The sequence below is a fragment of the Herpailurus yagouaroundi genome, unplaced genomic scaffold (assembly GCF_014898765.1).
Source record: "Herpailurus yagouaroundi ecotype Mexico unplaced genomic scaffold, PumYag 190, whole genome shotgun sequence".
NCBI lineage: Eukaryota > Metazoa > Chordata > Mammalia > Carnivora > Felidae > Herpailurus > Herpailurus yagouaroundi.
Window position 1 is genome coordinate 37444650 of NW_024412421.1, and position 10111 is coordinate 37454760.

Genomic DNA, 10111 nt, shown 5'->3' on the forward strand with positions numbered 1-10111 from the left:
TGGGAGCCGGTGTGTCCCTCTAGCCTCATGTGGCTCTGCCCCTGCTGGCAGGAGACAGAAAACCACTTTGGTTTGACTGTACTTTGCCTCTTGGTTTTTGGGAGACGGAGCCGTGTGGCTTGTCAGTAAGAGAGGGGCTGGCGGAGTCCTTTGCGGCCCCCGTGGCACACCCCTGGCTGCAGGTGTGCAGCTCCCCCTTTCTCTGTCCCCACCCCTGCAGAAGTCACCATCGGCCGCCCTCCAGCCCCACCCCACTGCTCAGAGACTGTGGTGCACGGACCTCTCTCTGTCTTCCCCCTGCCCTCTCTGTCTGTACCTCTTTCCTCCGTGGTCCCCCCACCTCTCTCTGTCCCTCCTCATGCCTCTCTCTCCTGTCTCTTCCCATCTCGAAAGACAGGAGAAATGCGGGTGGAGATCTTCTCTTGGTGAGAATTATTGAAAAGTTCAGTGCAGAGACAGACAGTGATGCTATGAGGAGGGGGAAGGGGGAGAAGATATTAAAATGCATGTGCACAGCTTGGCTTTGCAGCAGATGTTGGCATAATTAGAGAGGAAAAAATTATGAAATTAATTTGTGGTTCAATGTAAATTTCAGCGCTGGGCTCCAGTCGCCTCGTGTGCACAGATAGACACACACACATGCACACACAGCCCAGCTGCCAGGGAAGTGGTAATTGTCAGAACCTATCCAGGGGAAGAGACTGGCATGAAAAATGGGGGAAGGGGGCCGAGGGTGGGATGCGTCCTCTTAAAGGCACAGCCGCTTGAGGGAGGAGAATGCCTCTCCCCCGCGGAGGACACTGCTGCCCTCCGCTTAGGGTAGGCGCACGCACCGCTGGGCCCTGCGGGTGTCCCCGCACCCGCACTGCAGAAGGGGAGGGTGGGCAGCCCGGTCACATCACTTTGTGGCAGATTAGAAGAGAGAACTACTCTCTGCTGGTGGGGGGCCCAGCTCCGGGCAGCAGCGGTGCAGCTGGTCCAGGGGTTCGGTCTGTCAGCCGGGGTGGGGGATGGGAGCAGGTGCGAGGACCGCGGGAGCAAAGGCAGGGAAGCCGCGCGGTGCAGGCTTGGTGACGGTGCGTTGTCACCTTTTGGCTGGTCCTGGGTGCGCTGAGGGTGAATGCCCAGCGGGGGTCCCGGACAGAGGAGGGGGAGCAAGTAGGCATCGGGCAGGCCTGTCACTGAGCCTCCCAGCTCTGTTCCCTCTCCGTCCCTCTCCTGTCCGTTGTGCGTTTCTGGTTTCCCTCCGTCACGTCGGCCGTTGCCGGGACCTCTGACACCAGGATGCTGCCTCCTTTCTGGAGACTGCGCGGCAGAGACATCATGTCCAACTGCACCACGCTGGTGCTGGCAGCCTGGCCCTCCCCCACCCTCTTGGCCGGACCTCCCCCCTCCCCCATCCTGCCCTCTACCAGGCTGGGCTGGGCGGGGCCTTCCATCTGTACCCTGGGTGCCCTGGGTACGTCAGAGGAGGAGAAGGTGTCCCTGGAGGCCCCTGCCCTCCCACTAGCTGCCACCTTGGCCTCCCTCCACCTGTGAACAAGGACAAGTTATTGTTAATACAGCACCACCACCCTCTCAGTATATCCCCAAGTCCAGAGGAATCACCCACAGCCAGCTTGGAGGCTCGGACCGGAGCCTCGGACCCCCAGGGCCTCTGACTCCACCCCCCACGGCCGCTGGGCCTTCCTGTCATCTTAAAGCCAGGTCATTTCCAGCATGTCCCTTTCAGGAGCTCAGGAGTGTGCCCCGCGCCCTTCGTGAGCTGTTCCAGCCTGCCGGGAGCTCCTTCTCGCCCCTCCCACCGCAGCGTCCAACACGCCTGGACACGAGCCCTCCACTGGCCCGGCCCATCGTGACCCCTGCGTTCCCCTGATGAGTCCTCATCCTGATGCATCACGCTCAGGCCTTCCTCCTCCAGGAAGCCCTTCCTGACCACCCACTAAAGGGTAGACATTTGTCCCAAATTGTCAGTGCTGTCTGTGCCCCTCCCTGCAGGACCACAAGCCTCTTCAAACACTGCGCGAGCTACTGCAGGGCTGGGCGGGTGCCCACAGTCTGCTGGTTGGCTGCATCCTCTTGGGGAGCCCTGTCCGCATGTTCTGAGACTCATTATCCGCGTCTCCATCTTTCCTTGACCCTCCCAGGACCTGAGAAGGGTGTTCACTCCAAGACTCAAGCATTGCAGTCGGTGGGGTGCTCGCCCGCAGGGCATCCCAGTGGCCATTCTGCACGTGTCTGGCAGAGGCTCCTGCTTGGCTCCGCGGCATGGCCACTGGTCACAGTCACTGGGTGGCAGGGAGCCCCCAGCCCAGGCAGGTTCAGAGGAGACAGCTGGGTGGCCATTCGGCCCCTCAGGACTGGAGCCATCGCTTGACGGCACGTCCGTGTGGGCCCAGCGCCGTGCGGCTGCTGCCTCCTCTGGACAGGACAGGACTTGTGCGGGACTCCGGTCCCAGGCCAGAGCCTCTCCGGAGACCCTGATGAAGCTGAGCCCTCTCCAAGGTGCTGAAGCCATCTGAGCTGGGCCACAGAGTTGGGGAGGGGGTGTCAGCTTCCTGTCCCTGACGCCTCTCTGCAGGGCCAGTGGAAGGCTGTTGCTCCCTAACATTCTCCAGTCTGGACTCCTGAAGGGTGAGAAGGCAAAAAGACACAGGCTTTGGGGACAGCCCGACCCGTCCCTGTGTCTGCCCAGGGCAGCACATCCCTTCTCGAGCACACTTCTCCGGCTGTCCCGTGGGGGAGATGCAGGGAGGAGGGATGGTGGAGATCGGGGCTCAGGCTGCGGACAGCCGGGCTTGGGCCGGTCGGGGGCGATGTCTGTCTCTGGGGCAACAGCCATGGGACTGCCCCCACACTGCCCCTGCACTTGCCCCCAGAGCAGCCCAACGCTCCCTTCCCCACACCCCTCGGGCAGAACAGCCTCTGGATTCTGTTTCTTTGTTTCAACTGCTCCACATTTACTTCCTTCTTCGTAACCTAAATAAGCCCGAGGAAGGGAGGTTGGATCTGCGTCTGTGTGCATCTCGTGTGTGTGAGTGGGTGTGCTGACGCTTGGAGGCACGCAGGGAGTGGGGCTGTGTGCCGCACCTGCCCCGGGCCTGTGCGTGGAGGGGGAGTGTCCTGGGTGGGCCACGGGTCTGTGCGTCCATCCGTGTGCCTGCCGTGCAGCGTGTGGACATGCGTGTTCCTGGGGTTATTCCCAGCGGCCCCCCACCCCGCTCCACTCCCCAGCTCATTAAGGCTCTCCCATTATTCTGACATTTGTGCGCGTCACGTACTGGCAAGAAGTAATTTACTTAGAAGAAATTAAAAGTTCATTTTAATTGAGCGCACACTGCAGTATGCAAATGAGCACATTATGCACCCGACGCAGAGACAAAGCTATAATCAGCGCTTAACCCTGCACGCGCCGGGCCTCCACCCCTCTGCTGCCAGGGCTGAGCCGGTGGTGCCGCGGTCCCGGCCTGGCAGAGGGCCCCCGTCTCCCAGGAGGGGGCTGGCCGCCCTGGGACGGTGCATCATCCCCCCTGAACCTTATGTGAACTCTTTCCAGGTGTCAGCAACCACGTGAGCGCAGGTGCCCTGGGGAGAGACCCGGGCTCCGAGCCACCTCGGGCTCCAGCCAAGGTCCCTGCTGTCTGTGGGGCCAGGCTCACCCAGGCCCCCAGCAGCCCAAACCAGGCCAAGCACAGCAGCAGAGAAGCCCTGAGACCTGTGACTGCCACCCTGCGGTAGGAGGGTCTCTGGGTGGTGGGCGCTAAGGACAGACTTCCCAGGACTGTGACGGGGGGCCTGCTGTCCAGCATGTGCACCAGCCCCCTAGAGGTAGAAGGGAGGGCAGGCTCCCCTGGGGCCTGAGCGCTTAACACTGCCCAGGGTCTGGGCCGATGAAGCGGGGGCAGAGCCCAGGGTGACCTGTGGGACCTGTCACACTGTGCACGCCCGGCCCGGCGCCCTCCTGGTCCACAGCGGGCGTGTCCACCCTGCTTACTGCCGTTTATCGTCATGCTCCTGGAAGTTCAGGGGACCAAGTGGTGTGCCCGAGTGCTGGGGAGATGTCAAGGGATAAGGCTGGCATCTGTCCTTGTGACCCGCTGGAGTGCCTGTGTGACCTGGTGGGGGGCACGGGACCCTCCTCCAGTGCCCGGGGAGAGACCCATGGGCCCTGGTGGACCCCCGTGGGCACACACCTCGCCCCACACAGAGGAGCAGGGAGGCGGACAGCAGCCAGGGTCTCCAGCCAGAGGTCAGAGAGGAGCGTCTGGTTCCGGCTGCGTGTCCTGCACAGTGCGTCTCCTTTCCTCATCTGTCCGTGGGGCTGGCTGTGGGGGGCCGCCCGCAGCGGCACCCAGCCCACGCTAGACCCTGTGCCCCACTCGCCGCCGCGTGCTGCGTGCCTTCCGCCTCTGTGTCTCCTCTTGGCCCTGCCGTGCGCTCGAGGCGGGTCAGCACCTGTGCAGCTCAGCCCAGCCCACCCCAAAGTGGTGAGGGGCGGGGTGGGCTCCTGCTAGAGCTGTGCTCGGTCCCGGGGTTGTTGTTTTTACGTGGGATTTTCCCTACCTGTCAGACCTGGGATTGTTAATGACGGTGAAAATGAAGCTGGTTCACAGATGTGAGCTGACAGCCAGCTGCGGGAGGGAGACGATTACCTCCAGACCCAGCCCACGATGCCCACGGAGCCAAACAAAGGAGCCATCCGGGCTCACTCGCATGAGCGGAGACAGCAGGGGCCCGAGCAAGCTGTTCCCGCCCTCCCAGGGCACCCGCCCCACCGCTGGGTAGACCCCAGTGACTGGGTTCGGTCTCTCGGGGGCCAGGGGCAACCCAGCCACAGCCCCCCCACCCAGCTGCTCCGCGTCCACATGCTCAGGGTCTGTGCTCTGCCAGCCCCCCGCCCCCAGCCACGCCCCTCAGCCCTGCGTGGCTCAGCCCCCGAGCGCCTTGCTGTTCTGTCTGCCAGGCTCCCTGAAGGGACACGTGCAGGACAGGGAGCCTCTTGGACCCTGGCCGGGCAAGGGCCTTGGGAGGGCCCCAGCGATCAGCCAGTAGGACCCTGGAGGGTGGTTTTGGGTTCACTGGGCCTGGGTGGGCCCAGGGATCTGCATTCTCAGCAGGTGTCTCGAGGCCACCCTGAGAAGCCCTGTGGGCTGTACCGCGGGGTCCTCGGGCCTCGCCCTGCAGACAGGAGCCCTCCAGCAGCCCCACCCCCACACAGAAGGCGGCCCCTCCTCTCAACTCCCTGGGAGGAGGGCTGGTGGTGGACGGCCTGGGTGAGAAGGGGTGCGGCAGTGGGGTGTCTTTCCTGAGTTTCCTGGAGCTACCCCCCTCCAGCCCCAGCTGCCAGGCTGAGTCCCCACAGGGTGGTACCTGGAGAGCCGAGCCGCTCTGCACCGGTTGTGCACCCCCCTCCATCACAGCCACGTCCTGACGGCTCTCCTGAGTGGGGTGAGAGCCCCCCAGCCCCCTCCAGCAGAGGAGTCCATGGTGAGGGGCCTGGCTGCGTTGGGGAACCGAGCACTTGTCCAGGCCCTGACTCACCTGCACTGGCTCTGAGGGTGTCTCGTCACCTGCGGGCCGCACGGTGGGTGCTCCGGGGCCGCCCTCCTTCGCCAGACCCTCTTCCTACAGCCAGCGGGTCTGCTTCTGGATGTCATCGTGTCCCTGATCCTGCTACCGCTGTCCCTCCCTAACCTCACCACACCCTGTGTCTTCGGGCCTCCTGTGCTGAGGGGCACGTCCCTGTGGTCATCGTCACGGCCTGTGGCTGTGCAGCTCTGGTCATCGTGGGCTTCTGTGGTGGAGCATGTGCGTCACTGCCCGCTGGCACCCACCTTGTTAGGCACGGTACACAATCCCCCCGGGGTATCTCCTCCAGGCCACAGGATGGCCAGCTGCAGAGCGCAGCCCTTCCAGGACCCAAGTCTCTGTGACCGCAAGGCCCGTGTTCTTGGTCCTGGTGCCCTACTGAGCCGGGAAGCAAGATCTCCCATCTGGTGTGGGTGGCCAGCCATCCAGGCGCAGCCCAGCGAGTGCACCACTCACCAGCTGCCGCGGGTCTTGGCGGCTGCGAGAAAGCTTGGCGGGAGCAGGCTGTTCCTGGGTCCGCGGCCCAGTTCTCCTCCGTGCTGGCAGCCACGTGACTTCTCGAGGAGTCTACACCCCTGCGTGTGGGGTGTAGATCACCCCTGGTAGGAGCACCCTGGAGCTTATCTACTCCAGGAGGAAACAGCTGGCAGACGGTGGCTCCCCGGAGTTCCTGTGGGTCGTGGGGGAGGCGCTGTGATCGATCAGTGATGTCTGCCCTGGCTCCGGATGAGGCCAGGCCTATTGTGGTGCAGAGAAACAGAGTCTCTGAGAAGGGCCCGGGCCTGGCCGGGATTAGGGCCCTCCGTCCTAATTCCAAAGCTGCGGTTCAGGTGGCGTCTGTGCACTTTAGGAGATGCCGGGCGATGCCCTCGTGCAGCTGTGCTCCTAGCTGCCGTCGGGCGTGGCAGTGGGCCGCCCTCACCCAGGTTTGCAGTGTGGGGCAGGTGTGGCCCGGGCAATTCGTGGCTACTCGTCTGGTGCTCATGGGGCTGGGGGACAGGGACCGGCTGTGTGCCCCTGTCCCTGCCACACTGAAGATGAGGCCTTTGCCTACAAGTCTCCCCCGTTAAACATGGTCTCTGGGGAAACTGGAGCTGCCTGGTCACTTCGATGTTCCAGACTTTTCCAAGCGGATGCCCTGCTGTCCTTTGCGTGGGGATTTCAGCCACAGCGTGCAGCAGTGTTGCTGAAGACAGGACCGTGCTGGGGGCGCCGGGCGTCCCCACTCCAGCCCGCAACCACCTGTGGAGTCGTTAGTGTCCTCACAGCAAGATGAAGGCTCAGTTACATGGTGACGCGGTCAAGTGCAGGGCACTGGCCTCGCTCTGCCTTCATCAGGGCCTTTCTGAGATCTCACAAGCCCTGAATCTGACCAGAACAGAGGACCCAGCTCCCCAAACGTCTCCAGAGTGCCTCCTGCCCCCTTGGCCCTTACTGTCACAAGCTCCATCACTTGGAGGGACGTCCTCCTCTGCCTGTGAAAAGCCTTCTCCTCCAGAGCCCACGGCAGATGCCACCTCCTCCAGGAAGCCTGCCTTGACCACTCCTGTGAAAGCTCGTCTTCCCTCTGACATTGGAGGGCTCTCTGTAGCTTTCCTCTGCCGAAGTGAGTGCAGACTTGCCACCCTGGTGGGGAGGCAGCCACACGTACCCACCGCGGCCCCCAGCGCTGTGCTGACACGGGATCTGGTGTGCCGTGGAGGCTGTAGCCTAAATGACCAAATGGATGGAGACAAGGGGCGGCTAAAAGGCCCAGGTATCTCCAGTTCCTGAAGATTGGAGGTGGGGGTCATTAGCAGACCCCCAGGAGCACCCGTCCCTGCACTGTCGGGCCCCTGAGGCCCCCTGTACGGGCGGCCTGGCCCCGAGGACTCGGGCCTTGGGGCGGGCTGGCTGTGCCCCACGCGGGCCCTCCCACACGGCTCCAGACAGCAAACAGGAAAGAGTTAAGTCCTCTGCGAGGAGGAAGTGGTAAACAATTTTCTCTCCCTCGGCTAAATTAATATGCAAATTCCTGCACCCCTCCACTCCCTTCCCCTGCCTCGAAATTAGCGAGGTAGAATGCTCGGGCTAATTATGCATTCAAACGAACAGGCGGCTTCTGGCGCCAAGAGGGCGCCGGAGGAAACTGACGTGTGTGCGTGCAGCCCTTCTGTGCATCTGGAGCCGCTCGCGTGTGCCCCACAGATGTGACCCGGCAGTGACCGCGGCCACCCGGGCTCAGGAAGAGGTGCGGGGACTAGCACCCTCTGCACCTCCTGGCCCCAGGCAGGGGAAAGGGGAGAGGAGAGACCCTGCACACCGCCCCTCTTCCCCATTAGCCAAACCCACAACCCACCCTGCAAACACGCCCCCCAGGATCCCGCGGTCGGGACTGTGAGTGGGGGGCTGCGGTGATGGCTGCCATCGGGAGCCGGGCCGGGTGTGGGACAGCGAGGTCCAGGCTGTGGTGGACAAGCCCTCTCGCTGCAGGGAGAGGCCTCCATGCAGGACGGGCAGGGGTGATTGTGGCAACATCACCTCCACCCCTCTCGCAGCAGAGCAATACTCACAAACCGTCCTATGTGTTGTGGTTGTAGGCTGAATCTCATCCCGGAAAGATGTTTTTTTCTGCAAAGTAGGAATTCGTACAACAGGAGACAAGAGGGCCTGGAGGCCGCCTGGGGCCAGGGGTGAACAGAGTCAGCCGGAAGCAGATGGGTTCAGGAGGTGAACAGGGGCCACACCTCTGTCCTCTTCTCGAAGGGCTGCTTCCTCCCCCCGCCCGCGAGGTCTGGCCCGTCCTTGCAGCCTCCCCCCACTGCCCCCACCAGCCTTTGCTCCCAGGGGCCCCCCGGGGCCGCTGTTCCTTCCCCGAACTCCTGGGGCCACTTCTGCTCTGCACCTGTATGTGTTGGGTGTGGGGCTCGATTTCCCGGAGGCTGACAGCGTGCCCCGACTTGTCCAAGCCCCTGGCAAGCCCTCGCCCTGGAACGTCTGCTGACGAGCCAGAGTGGCAGGACGCCCCTGGGTGAGGGGCTCCAATGACTAGAGACCCTCGCCTCTCCCGGGAGGTTATAAGGACCCTGAAGCAGTCAGATGGGTGGCTGGGTGGCCCAGCCTGGCAACTTACAGTGGAGACAGGCCGGCAGGCTACCCGAGGCCCTGAGGCCCTGGGTGCTCCAGGGTCAGAGGAGAAAGACCATCCCCGCTCTGAGTTTCCTCACCTGCAATCAGAGGTGTGACCCAGGCTCTGGAGGACACAGGACTGGGCAGTGCACGCCCTGGGTCCTGGGCCCAGGGCTGTGGCTTGGGTCAAGCCACGTCCTCAGGCATTCCCTGAAGGCTCTAGCGCCCAGCACTGACCTCAGCAGCAGGCCCCTGAGAGCAGACATACAAATCCCGAAGAACCCTCCTCCCCACAGGGGAGGGGGAGGCCGGGGCTAGAGAAAGCACGGTGGGAAGATCCTGGGCCCCTCGGGCTGGCGAGGAGCAGCAGCAGGCCCCCAGGCCCTCCCCCTCCCCCACACCTGCCTCTTTCTGCCCCTCCCGGGGAACAGCCCAGATTCCCAGAGCTGGAAGGATCAGGAAGGTGCACAAGCGCACGTGGCCCCCCAGCAGCGACAAGGATGGATGGAGGACGTTAAATCTGCACGGGGTGCGGTGGGGCAGGGATGTGTGATGGCAGCCTTCCCCGACACCCAGGGCAGGCTCTCGTGAGCCGCAGGGACGGGCGGCCGAGGAAGGCAAGTCGCCTGGGAGAAGCGGTGCATCTCGGAGCCGCCAACATCTCTGCCGATCAATAGGGACCCCAGGCTCCGAGCAGCGGACAGCGGGTAATGAATAGCAGTAAGTAGACAGGCGGATTGATTAGGCTCGCGCTGGGGAGGCTCTTGAAGAAGGACGGACGGAGCAGAGGTGGGGCGTCCATGGAGGGCTCAGGGAGAGGGAGCTGAGAACGAGGTCCGACGCGGTCTGGCCCCGGCTGTATCTGGGGGGCCCGGCCGGTGAGCCAGTGTCTGAAACAGGGCCGAGCCACCCGCCCCACCACATGCGGCCTGGACTCCTGGAGGTGCGGACGGAGGCCGTGCCTGACCCCACTCCCGACCTGGGCGGCACTGTTGGGTGGGCTCGGCGATGGGCACGGGGCACTCTGGGCAGGGGTCTCGGGAGGGGAGAGGTTCCCGGAAACAGCCGCCTCCCAGGAGATGTGAGGCCGCCCCTCGTCGGGGCTTGTCCCTCTGACGGTGACGCATGGCCCCACTGATCCTCCACACGCGGTTGTTAATTCTGGCGCAGCTGCTGCCCCCACCGCAAATTAACACTATTTGTTCTGCCGAACGTGTGTTATTCCGACGCTACACGCATAGCGTATCACCTCGCCGGCAGCGAGGGGAGGAAGGTGGCCGCGGCTGGGGAGCGGAAGGGGATGTGGCCCCTCTGGTTCCTCTGACTGCACCCCGCAGCCCCCGCCACCCTGGCCCAAGCCCATCGCCTGCGCGGGGGAGGGCACCGGCACCGGACCCGTGGACCGTGACCTTGA

General features: G+C 63.8%; 1 long non-coding RNA gene across 1 annotated transcript; it reads right to left on the reverse strand.

The window, feature by feature from the left end:
- Positions 1-3294: 3294 nt before the first annotated feature.
- On the reverse strand, positions 3295-10111 carry LOC121009932 (uncharacterized). The gene is made up of 2 exons (XR_005780920.1): positions 8796-10111; positions 3295-8733 (listed from the first exon to the last, which is right to left on the reverse strand). It is a non-coding gene; the product is annotated as an uncharacterized LOC121009932 (long non-coding RNA).